Source organism: Melospiza georgiana, chromosome 3 (genome assembly GCF_028018845.1).
Source record: "Melospiza georgiana isolate bMelGeo1 chromosome 3, bMelGeo1.pri, whole genome shotgun sequence".
Taxonomy (NCBI): Eukaryota; Metazoa; Chordata; class Aves; order Passeriformes; family Passerellidae; genus Melospiza; species Melospiza georgiana.
The window spans coordinates 54,949,496-54,962,275 of record NC_080432.1 but is presented as its reverse complement, the minus strand read 5'-3'; positions in this window follow the sequence as shown (position 1 = coordinate 54,962,275).

Below are 12,780 nucleotides of genomic sequence, written 5' to 3'. Positions count from 1 at the left end.
TCTCTGCAGATGCTGTTTTGCATCTGTAACTTACACAGTATTTCTCGTGTGATGTGGGTAGCCAGTGCTGACTTAAAAAGTAACAGTAATAGCAGCCAGGGACTTAAGAGGTCTTCACAGGATTTGTTTCCATGATAATCTTCATAACTTGTGTCTATTTTATAATGAATCAACTGTCTGGCTTTGTTTCCTAAAACCTTCCTTGCAGTGTAACAGATGGCCCTAGGCTAGCCTTGCATTCCCTACTGTCTGGGATCACTGAGACAGACAGGGCTTTGTTTTCTCTAGATTTAGACCTAATGAAGAATTCAGGAAAGAAAATCAAGCTGCAGTAAAGGTGAAGCTCAAACAGTGAAAAAACGTACAGATCATGATGTTTAAAATACCAACTTTCCTTTTTTCTAGCAGTTACAAACTTGTAACTATGCAGAAAATACTCTGGAGCTAGCTGGAAGCCAAGCAAAAGCTGATGGTTGCAGTATTTGATTAACTGAGGTACTCAGCCCCATGAGGTGTATTGATTTTCAGATGTGCTGATTGTATGCTCTTTTCCAGCACCAGAGACTGCTGTCTAAATTTGTGAAAGTTTGGATTAAAATCTAGACTGTCCTATGAACATTCAGCCACACACTCGAAACATAAAAAAAACAATCCATAGATCTTTAACTGGTTCACTGTACAGACTTAGATGTGGATACAAATTTGTTGTAATATACCATTGTTCACATGCCATACAGAAGAAAAGAGATGTCTCAATAACTGGCAGTATCAGTGTAGCTTTCTGTTGCTCTCCACAGAGCTGATGTTGTCTAGAGAAATCAGGATTGCTGTACAAAAATTTTAAGTAAAGATGGGAGCAATGAGGTACAGGCAAAAATCTCTTTGGATTTAAAAACAAAATTAATTCATTTAAGAGAAACACCGCCTGAGGAGTTTTCTGCCCACTCGGAGCAGTTGCCTGCTGACTGCACCACAAGGAACTTGGGAGGTAACACCTGAGTTCCTTTGGAATCAGCCTCTTTCTTGGGCAGCCAGCTCCGCAGAGAGCCCAGTCCCAGTCCTGCCTTGGGGCTTACACAGCACCCCAGCCACAGCAGAGGGAGTTAAGCACAAGAGAACTTGCAGGTACAGCTGGGCTGGTCCATGGCCACTCAGACTCTGTAGCAGCACAGCTCCTGTCTCACCACTTTGGCTGTAAGGATGTTACAGATGCCTGTGCTGAAAGCCTTGCCAATATCAAGGTGAAGAACAGTAATTGCTTGTCCTATGTGCTAGATCTGTCCCTTTCTGCACTGGAGCAAGGCCCACCTTTAAAAAGGGAAGAGTAGCTATGGCAGTAACTTTTGCAGCATGGAGAGAGAATCCCTGGTGAGGAGGGGGTTTTGTGTGCTATTAGCCTGTTTGTGTGAGTGAGTGAGTGAGTGAGTGAGTGAGTGAGTGAGTGAGTGAGTGAGTGAGTGAGTGAGTGAGTGAGATGTTTGATTTCACAGCCCCACCTGAACACGACTGTCCTTCTCACCCACCTGGTGTTAGAGCAGGAGGGTGACTTTGTCCAGAAGCAGGAGTTTGGGCTTGCTGGTCTTCTTTTCTTTTAACCAGAACCTTGAAGCTAGATCTCTCTGCCTTCTCTGACATGAGATGAGATGCAGATGTATTTGGCTCTGTACCATTACAGGAGCTATGGCAAATCCCTTCCAGTGCTGGGAAAGCTGGGAGTGGTCCACTCCCTAATGTGGTGCACACAGACCTTGTTAGCAAGAATGGCTCATGCTGGGAAGCCCTGCCTTGTCTGCTAATAGCAACATTAATGGGGAACATGAGAGTCATTTTTCATAATTACGTGAGTGGAAAAAACTAAGAATCACTTAGCTACAGGGTTGCAATCTGAGCATGCTTTCCCACTAGCTAAGCAAATGGAAATCTCTCCCTAAACCTGCTGCTAAAGCCTTAGGTTAGAGTTAGCAGGGGCTGGCTGCTGCCCTGGAGCTGATTGTCTCTCCTCTGCTCCCCTGTGCCCTCTCAGCCACCTTGGTGCCCCAAGATGTTGGGCAGTGCTCTGAGACATGGCACATTTCTGAGTTTAAAGGAACAGCATCAGCTCAAGGCACAAACCTTTGGTGAGGGTATTCACTTGTGGTTTGCCCCAAGCTCCACCACTTCAACCACCATGATGCTGGATTTGGCAATGGCATTTTCCTGCCTTGCTGTAGGTTTTCTTCCTAGCCTGTTGCTGAGGTCAGAAGGAATTTAGTGAATACTACCATGAAAAACTGCCTTAAAAAAATAAAAAATGAAAATGTGAAAAACTGTGAAATTGTGCTCTGCCTTTTCTCCATACAAACAGAGACAGGAACCACCAGTAAACATTGTGGGCACAAGGGTGGTCAGAAGTATCCCATGCTTCTTCAGAAAGCTCCCGAGGAGTGGCTCAGCAATGCTGCATGTTTGTTTTGGTTTGGGTGTTTTTGTTTGGTTATTTTGTTTTGTTTTTTGGTTGGTTTTTTTTGGTAGGTGTTTTGGGTTTGTTTGTTTGTGTTTTCTTTTGGTTTTGTTACAGACCTATTTAAGTCCCACTAGGTCTTTTGGGAGCCTACAAACTCATGTGTCAGCACAGGTGGTGCACAAGACATTGCAGGGGGAGTGAGGGGAAAGAAAAAAAGTAAAATCTGGCCATCCCACTGCTGGAAAATCCTCCATATTGTGGTGCTGTGATATCAGGTAGGAGAAATGCTAGAAGTGATGTGGCAGCTCACCCCATTTATAACAGTTGTGGTTGCTTCCAGTCATGAAAATTAAATATTTGTGGATAGAGATGAGTTATCTAAATAATTTAAATTTGAACTGCATTATCTCTCCACAAGTCCCCCACTTTCCCCCTGAAATATGTGAGCCTTTGTGCTCTTTGACTTGTGGCAGCATGTGTTTTGGAAGAACACCAGAGTGCTGAGGGCAGTTTGCAATGTTCCCAGCAAGGCTGGAACTTCAGAGTTTTAAAAATTAATTATAAATACTTGCTGATTGAGGTAAACACACAAGATGTCAGCAATTGCCAGCAACTATCTTCTGCACGACAGGCACTTATAAGGGCAAGTGTGTTATAAATTGCTCTCCTAAAATCTCTTATTTTCATCCTTTGTCCTTTGCATGACTCTTCAAAGGAAGTGAGCTCCACTGAGCAGGATTTGGCCTCCTGGGCAACCTGGACACCTCTTTGAGTGTTATCCACAGAGGCAGAGGACTCAAACAGAGCAAAGATAGCAGCAGGCATTAGATACATGCCTGCTCTTCTTCTGGCCCAAGGAATATATAACTATCACTCTTAATTGCCATTTTATTTTTTTTTGGGATAAAAAGCTCAAACCAAAGTAAGATGGTGTATTCATCTCTCCCACGTATACAGCAGAAATGGTGAATAATTTCCTTTTCAGGTACTTCACTACTACACTTGCAGTGTGCTTTTTTTCCTGGTCCTTCAGAGAGGAAAAAGCATTTATCCCAGATCCAAAATGTGTCCATGTTTCATTTTCCCCCAGGGGCAGATGGAGCTGCCTACATGCCTTACCTGCAGTGCAGTGTTTGCCACGCATGAGGGCCAAGTTCCCTCACACCTTGGCAGAGGCCCCCCAGGAAAACAAGGACAGGCATGGGGGTCTCCTCATGAGCGTTGTGTGGCCACCTCGCTGGCAGACAGCCCCCCCAGGCACTGCCCCGGTGAGGGGGCAATGCCAGCATTTTGTGACAATTTTATCCAGTTGCTAAGCAGCTGGGTCCCAGGGACACAAATAAAGTGAAAACAAAGTGTCCCGGGGGAGAGCAGGCGCGTTGCTCTGGGAGGGCCCTCGGAGCCATGGCTTCCTCTGCCCTCCTGCGCCAGGCCTGAGGGAGGGCATGGCCGGTGCAGGGCTTTGGGAAGGGGCTCTGGCAGCCAGGCTCCAGGCTGGGCTGGCTTCTCTTCTCGGTGGTTTGGGAGCCCATACCTACCTGCGGAAGGCTGGCTGAGGGTGCACAGCTGGCTGTCCCACCCCCAGCTGCAGCTGCGCCTGTGCAGGGCACTGAGCACTGCTGGGGCCAGGGAGAGAGGCTGTGTCCAGCTCTTCAGCCCAGCACTCAGGGCACCACTGCTGGGAGGCAGTGTCTGTGCCCCTAGACAGCTAAGTGTTTTATGGCAAGCATTCTCCTTGTCTGACCAGCAGATCATACTTTTCATTGCTTGCACACTCCCTCCATCCCTGGCCTCTCAAAGAACTGCCCCATTTCACTGCAAAGCAGAGTAGCTCCAGCACAGGGAGCTGAGAAGATCCCAATCACCACAGTCTGGTGTCTCATATCCCAGTGATGGGGGCTGCAATAGGAGATCTGGGCTCAAAACCCCTGAGTAATTCAAATAGCACTTACCTCTCTCCAGTCTCCTCTGGTTGTTAGACACTCAGCTTTTCTGCATCAGTTTCACACCCAAATTCAAGGCTGTCATTCATTCAGGAAATAGTCTGTGGGACCTTATTTCTCAAAGAAATTGTGGAGTCTCCCTCACTGGAGAAGTCTAAGAACTGCCTGGACACAATCCTGTGCCAGGGGCTCCAGGATGGCCCTGCTTGAGCAGGGAGGCTGCACAAGATGACCTCCCCTGGTCCCTTCCTGCCTGTCCCATTCTCTGATGTATCAGCAGGCCATTTTAGGACACAATACCATGCAACAGAACCATTTATTGTACAAAGGGGAGCCAACACAGGTCTTCAGGGGTGCAATCACATTGCACCACAGCCCCCTTGGTCACCCAGCAGCAAGCTGCCAGTATGGGCACCTCAGCATCTGCTCCAGCTTGAAAGCAGATTATCTGGTGCCAGAGAAAATGGATTTATCATGACTGATCCCATTCATTTCCTAGACGACATGCCAAGTGACTGAAATAGAAATGGGGTCAGCAATTAATAGGGTTGCTCTCAGCCACTGTCACCATATGTTGATATGATGACGGCTGGTTTATCTATTTACCTGATAAATAGCTTATGAAAGTTCTATCAGGACATGGGTCAAGGAGAGTGGAGACAAAACTCAAGGGGGCTGTTGTACAGACACTGACATCCTCATAGATTTCTTCTCCAGCATTGAAACTTGCATAAATATTTCTGCCATTTCGGGGAGGGTTTCTTCATGTCCCTGGGGAAAGGGGACTGGATGAGTCACAATCAGCTGCAGCATCAGCTTAATTTTTTGTCCTACCAGGTTCAGCTGGGGACTGACTGACTTTATTCCTTAAAGGGACATAATATATTATGTATTTTCTTGAACTGGGGTAGGAAAACTTTTGAGCACAAGAAACAGAGATTGAGAAGTGTCTTAATAAACGTGCCATGTCACGAGGGCAGCAGGCCAAGCTGTGGCTTATGCTGTTGGAGCCAGGAGCTCTGAGACATCTTCAGTCCTGCCATGACAGAGGCTGTTTCAGTTTCTGATCCTTGTAATAAGTCCAGCTTTCTCTGCAGCTCATGGGTAATACCTTTCCAACAGAACCCACAGAGCTCTTTTAGAGAGATGTTATTCCTTCCTGAGGCAGGAAATTTCAAGCTTGTCAAAGCACTTTTCTGAGCCAACAAGAGCTACAGTAGAAAAATTTTGATCAAAAACAGGTGCACAGGCTGGCTGGGAGGCTGAAAAAGAGTCACTGTGCAGTTTGCACAACCCCTGGGGAAAAGATATGTAACTCAGTGTGAGGAGAGGGAAATGAGCTCTGGGCTGAGTGCGGGATGGGGAACCTGCACGGAGCTGGAGAGGGACTGCTCCCTCAGCAGCTCACACTGCAGTCTGCAAACAGTTCACTGCAAGTCTGGCTTAGCTGGGGGGCATTACAGCTTGCCTGGCCCACTAGGGAGCAAATGTCCTGCTCCCTTCTTCCAGGATGATGAAAGAGTGTAAGACCATAAAAGCCACAATTATCATCGGTTAAAAGTCTTGGGAACCAGAAGGAAAGGCTCCATCACCACCCCAAAAGTTCTGAGGAGACAAGACCCATATGTCAGGGGCTGAGTGTCTGATAGAGCTCATTGATGTTGGGGAATGATGTATGGGGCAAATCCTTCTCGGTGAAGAGGCTGCCTGAATGCAGTTTTTGGGGACAGGACACTTTTTTCATTATTTTAGCCTATAGAGACCTCCAGTAAAACCCTTTAATCTGATTAATTCAACACCTATGGCACTGGAAGGAAATTTTCCCAGCTGTGTGCAGAGTTTGCATTTAAACTGCCCTCATGCTCCTCAAGGCACATCCTCAAGGACAGCTGCCTAACTTCTGCATTTCCTAAAAACAGATGCCAATTTTTGAGTATAGAAATCTCCACAATGTCAAAGTCCATTTGAAGAACTGCTCACACAGAGCAGCTTTGCTGCCAGGATGCACCCCCCCTGATGAGGATGGTGTGGGGGGCTGGGCAGGCAGCAGCTGGAGCCCAGTGCTGTGGCTGGCTGCAGGGATGTTCCCACAACACCCAAAGCACGGGGACAATTCCCCTGCTCAAGGCAAAGACAGCCCTGTCTTTGTGTCCCTCCACAGACCACAGCAAATTTCTCCATTACCACACCACACCTGGACTTGAGATGGCCCCAGACATGGTTCCTCTGCCCTGCTGATGGCAGAAAGACACAACCCATGGTTTGGGATAACTGAGAAGATGCTCTTTGCCTCATGTGGGGTGGAAATCTGCTCACAATTTCAGTCTGGATTAGAAAGGCGCCTTCCTTGCTGGCAGCCTGTGCAGTTGTGCTGTCAGTGCCATAGAATTTCATTTACTCCAGAAACCTCTGAGAAAGTGAGAATTGTCAGGATTTTTACTGGAAGTTTCAGCTTTTATGATTACCAAGAATATTTATAAAATGGCATTAGAGCAAGTCTTAAAGCTTCAGAAAACTGAATACAAATAAAGATTAATCCAAATTTATTATTTGTGAAGTCTAAACCCTGTTGATCATTTCAGTGGCCCTAACTCATGGTTTATATATTTCTGTGTTGTTACTGCTCCTGACATGAAATAACCCTACACTGGCTTTGTTTACAGACAAGGATTTCCTTCCCCAATGAATGATTGAAAGTATTGTCAATTAACTCTCCAGAGTCATTAATTTAGTAGTTTCCTGATCACTAACAACCAGTTCTTGAAAAGCATTAACACCAAACTACCCCAAGAGTGGAAATCTGTGGTTTGGACCTATGAAGCCCTAACATCAGTTTTCTAATGCTACATTGCTTGACTGAGGAGCATTCCTTTCCTCTCCAGAGTCTCTTTGCACTCAGGCATCTCTCAGATGGGGAGATATGGAAGGGAGATATGGAGATCTACTGCTCCAAAAGCATATTAATATTTATGTTAAGGTAGGCTTATATACTTAATATAAAATATGTAATATAAATTATTATTTTCATATAGAGATATACATATGTTTTAGGTGCATGTGGCACAGCTTGTGTACAAGGCTTCAGTCACAGCTGCCCGTAGCAAGGCAGCTGGTCCCCTAAAGATACTGACAGCCAACTTTGGGTCCACCATCCATGGATTATCCAATTTCACAATTTACTGGGAAAGAGTACCAAAGCCCTGCACAGAAAATTGCCTGTAATCATGGACTCCCCTCTGTCCCAGGGGCAAAATTCTGTTTCTCCAGTTACTTATTAATGTGGAACCCAAAAAAATCTCCCTTATGTTTCATGGACCTCTGAAGGGAAGACATAGGAATGTGCATGTGTATCCATGTGGGAACAGGCTGTGGTGCTGTAAGGAGGAGACCCCTGTGGCCAGTGCAACAAACCTTGTCATGATCAAGGCCTGTCAATCAATCCTGCACCACTTGTTTTGTCTCTAAACGGGAGCCGGACTTCAAAACTCTAAATATTGTCCAAGTGGCAGGGCCAAGCAGGCAACAGAATGCTGAACTCACTGTAAAATGCCTTTTTTTCCCAGCTGGTCCCTTTGCTGTGTAGGTTGTAGAAGCCTCTATAATGTGATTGGTCTCCTTGAAACAAGGAATCAGCTGTCCCTCATGTCCAGCCACAGACCTGAAGGATATTCATCACCCTGCAGGTATTTTCTCCTTATTTCCATGCCTTTAGCTTTCACCCTGCATATACATTGCATACACAGATTTCTTCTCAGTCAAGGTTGCATGAGAAAGCAAAACAAAAATATGCCAGGCATTTTTGCCTTTTCTTCATGCCTCACTTGGTTCACAGTCCCTACAAGCCTCAGAAGCCCTGGGTAATTCCTGAAGGCAGAAACATTCAGCTCCAGTCAAAATGATGTTTAACACTCAGCACTTGGCCTTTCCCATCTGAAAGCAGCATTGACTTCAGTGATTTACCAAGGTATGTGGCAGCTCCAGAGGGCTTTCAGGGCTCCAGGGGCTAAAATTAGATGTGGCAGCTCCATCCTGGCATTGGCACCACACGATGCCCTCCCCTGCTCCAGCTGGCCCTGCTGGCTGTCACACTGGGGCGCGATGCTCCACAGTGGGGTGACCACCAGAGCTGAGCAGTGTCCCCCTGACCCAAGGGGGGCTGTGAAAGCTGAAAAAGTGGCCTTCAGTGGGACATCCTTAGTGGAGAGACCTCGTTACTGCCTCTTGGCGAAGGGCAGGATGTTTAGCTGTGTTTGCAAAGCAGGTGGAAAAGAAACAAAAAGCTCTGGGTCCATGAGTAGAAAGTGCATCCAGCAGCAGCTCCAAAGCTGGCCCCAATGTGCACCGTGGCAGGCGTTGGGGAGGTGCTGTCTCTCTTTCTGTCAGCATGAGCATCGGTGAAATTCCGGCTCTGCTTTCCCCTGGAAGCACAATAAGGCCCTGTTATCCAGGCAGGAAAACTTTTCCATTTCAGGGCAACAACTGCCTGCCAGAAACACAGCACACAGAGATGCGAGGTGAGCACTCTTGCTGAGAACTGGGAACTCTCTAAGAAAGGGCCGCCAGCTACACACAGCTGGGATGTGCCAGTTCCTGTCCCACTTTGTGTGAGTGTCCTGTAACACCCATGAGTTATTGAAAGCTGTTTCTCAGGCACGTTTAGCAGCCTTTTCTGTTTGTAAGTGTATTTTGAATTTAAAGTTTCAAAACTTCAATTCTGATTGTAAGCTCTAAATAAACTCTACTGCTTCAGCAAAGGCTTGTCTTTGTGGCATACCAGTGGGTGCCACCTCTGCAGGACACCTCAGTGTGGGAAATTATTTGGGGCTGCTGGTGATAGACTGGCCAGCCACAGTTTCATCCCACAGCAGCATTCCTGTGCAGCTCCCAGCATGGAGCCTGTCTTAAGGTGGGGACATTTACTCCATCAGCAGCCTGTGTCTCAGCTAGCACCCAGAAAGGCATCTTTGCCACCATCTCAAGTGACTTACAAAGGTCTATTTCTTGTCCTTCCCACCATGAGGCTGCTTCCAAGTGACTTCAGCTGATGCTTTTTGCAGCTTTTCAGGAGTTTAAAATGATGCTTTGAGCTGTGTTCTGGCATTCAGCCAGAGGTGATGCCAGGATCAGAGCCCACTGCTTTACTGGAAGTCTCTGAATGGGAGTCTTGATGTTCTTGCATCATCAAGAGAATACCCAAGGGATTTCAGTGCAGAAAAGTTCTTTGGAATAACTTCAACACTGGAAAAAATTATGTCCTGTAATAACAGAATTAGCATGTTCACTCATTAAGCTACACCTCATGCAGTCAGCTGAGGCAGGGGCATCCTCTTGGCTCTCCACAGAGAAGAACTGTGGGCTGTGGATAATTTGGGAAGGAGAACACTGCCATCCACCACTGGTCTCACTGAGGCTGAGACAGGCCAGGAGAGCCATGAGCACCTTGTCTTTACCATGGTTATTAGCAACTGCTCTGGCAGGAGGTTTTCATATTCTATTTCTATTTCCATTTTCTATTTTATATGTAAAAAACCTAATCCACAGGCTTCATGCCCTTCATCTCGCCAGTCCTCAAAAGATGACAACAAATGTCAGCGTTGCTGTCCTTGGGCTTGGATGTGCTTTACACACACACATGAGCAGCATCCCTGCAGGACAGCCTGGAGGTGAAGTGAGGGATCTGAGAGCATGCCGAGTTTGCAGGCAAAGACTCCAGTGGAGGTGTCCTGCAGCAATGCCCCCATCACTGCAGCCTGGCTGTCCATGGCTTCCATCCCAGGCCATCCCTTCGGCACCAGAGCAGGAGGAGGCGCTTTGGGGTGGAGGCCCAGCTCTGCTGCCAAAAGGGACAGCAAAGAGCTGGGCTGTGCCACAATCTGCTCTGGAAACAACTCGACAGATGGAGCTGACTCTGATCCTTGGAGTTTTGCTGAGAGCAGAACCCCTGGCAGATTTTCAGTGTTTCAGTTGCTGTTACAAAGAGTGAGCATTTCTAAGCCCAGTTTCTTGAGTTTAAAAATATATGTATAACCTTGTTTGTATCCTGTTGACACTCAGTGCCCTTCAGGAGTGCGAATGCCCCTTCCCTACAACCACCACTGGTTTGGAGTCTCCTGCAATGACTGGGCATGGAAAGAGAACATGTGCTGCCCAAAACTGGATCAGCTGTTTGCAAGAGGTCGTGAACTGACCACATTTTGTAGGTAGCTGGTTGCAAGTGCTGAGGCTGCTAAACTCAAAAGCTAAACTCATTTTAAATGTGGCAAGAGTAACTTGAAGCCTATGAATTTTTAAACAGCCAAGCTCTGGATCAATTAAAAATCTTTCAGTGCACCTCTCCAGTAACAATTTGTTTGTGTGCCATGTGCTTTCCCTCTCTCTGTAATTGGGTTATAATCACTCTCTTTACAAAGCTCTATGTGGTGCACGTGCTTGTTGGGCTTGCCTGCTCTTTTTGAGCCAGTCTGACAGCCGGCATTTGGTCCTCTCATCTCAGGAGGCACATTGCCTCACCAAGGTAGGTTTGGAGCCTCTCAGCCCTGAACAGCTGCAAGAGCAGAGAAGAGACTGAGCCACATCACCTGTGTGCCAGGAGGATGCTGGAACTGTTGGTCCTTTTTATTTCATTTAAACTATGAAGAACCTCAGCCCTCTCCTGAGGCAGTGGGAAGCTCTGAAATGTTGGATTGTCCCTTTTCATGGAGCAGGAAGCTGTTTTGCTCCCCCACCGGTTGCAGTGCCCAACCTTTGTCTCTCCAGGGTGAGTGAGGACGTGGGGTGTGTGCTGGTCTGGAAGCTGAGACTCCACAGGTGCTGGCAATGTCCTCTCAGAGTCCTGTTGGAGCCACTGGCAAATGCAGCTTCCCTGGAGCCCGTGTGTTTCAGCTGGGTTGGTCAGGTTGGGCTGAGCAGCCGCTCCAGAGTCTCCCTGTGACGGACACACGGGGAAGCTGCTGCGGAAACACTGTGTGCAATGCATCCTGCAAAAACAGCTTTTTCACTGCAAGTTTAATGATTTCTTCTCTAAGTATTTCTACTGCCTGGCCAAAGTAAAAGTATCTCAAATTAGCTTCCCCAGATAAAGACATTTTTGTCATATTTCGTGCATTCCTATCCGAGCACTGAGAGCCAGCTGTTTGGGCAGGGTTACAGAGAGCAATCTGTTTGTAACTGTACCGATCTGGCATTTCTAGCCCTGGAATTAATAGCTTTTTTATCTTTCTACATCCTAGGTTCATTTTTTCCATGCTAAGAGAGCGCCAGAAGAAGCATTATAAACGCTGTATAATTAAAACCAGAAGTGCCTCACAGTGAACCTAATTGTAAATGCTAATGGCATTTCTAGCAAAAGTAATACCCTGGGGGACCCATTGCAAATTAACTAAGAAGAACTCAGTGATGTTGCTTCTATGGATTTTAACTGAAACTGTGTAGTTAAAAGGAATCAGAAGATGGATCTTTTTCCATGTCAATTGAAATCCTTATAACTGGGGTCACTGAGTGCTGGGTAAAACCTGTGAGACCAGATTCAGAAGCCACCCCTGAGTCTGTTTTTTATTATCATGTAACTTCCCTTACCAGGACATACAACCCAGTTTTTCCATCTGCTCTTCTGGCTCTACACTGGTGAAAGTAATTTGGCTTCAGAGAGTGGTGCTGGAGAGAGAAAAGAGCTGGGCTCCAGTGTGAGGAAAGAGCAGGGGCGAGGCCGCAGACCTGGTGGTTGGGCTGATGCCAGCAGAGGGACCATGGCTGGCTCTGTACATCTCAGGGCTCTGCTCCCTTTAGAGCAGAAAGAAAAAAAAAAGAAAAGAGTTGATAGAGAGAAAAAAAAAGCACATTTAAAGAATGCCCACAAAAATCCAGCGGTCTCTTAATGGCCGTGCTTCGTGAATACTTCTGTGCTGATTTTCTGGGCATGTGTGAGATGCTGGCCCAGGGTTTTTTAAACAAAGTGCTTTAGCAGACTTTGCTGTAGCTGGTGAAGCCTTCCTGTGGCCTCTCCACCGAGATGCTTGCAGGGCTGGGGGCTTTGGCAGGATGGCAGAAGACTGGAGAGTGAATAACAGCTCAAGATGAAAGTTTTTTCTGTGCTGAGGGTCATGAGGACTTATGGGCTGCAGTGGGCTCTGGTGCCTGGCTTGTGAGCTACTGGTGGTCAAATGCCTCCAAGGGAAATTTCCTTTGCCAAGCTGCTGCTGCAGCAACAATCCCTGCTGCTGAGGGCAAGCCCGGAGGGGAAGCTCCCTTTAAAAGGGCAAGCCCAGGGCTGGAGCAGGCTGGACTGGAGGCTGACAGGCTCATCAGCAAGTGCCCACCTTGCCAGCTCCTGGTTCTAGCTCCATCCATCCACAGCAACCCACGCCCTGAGCCCTGGAGTGCCCTGACAGCCCAGAC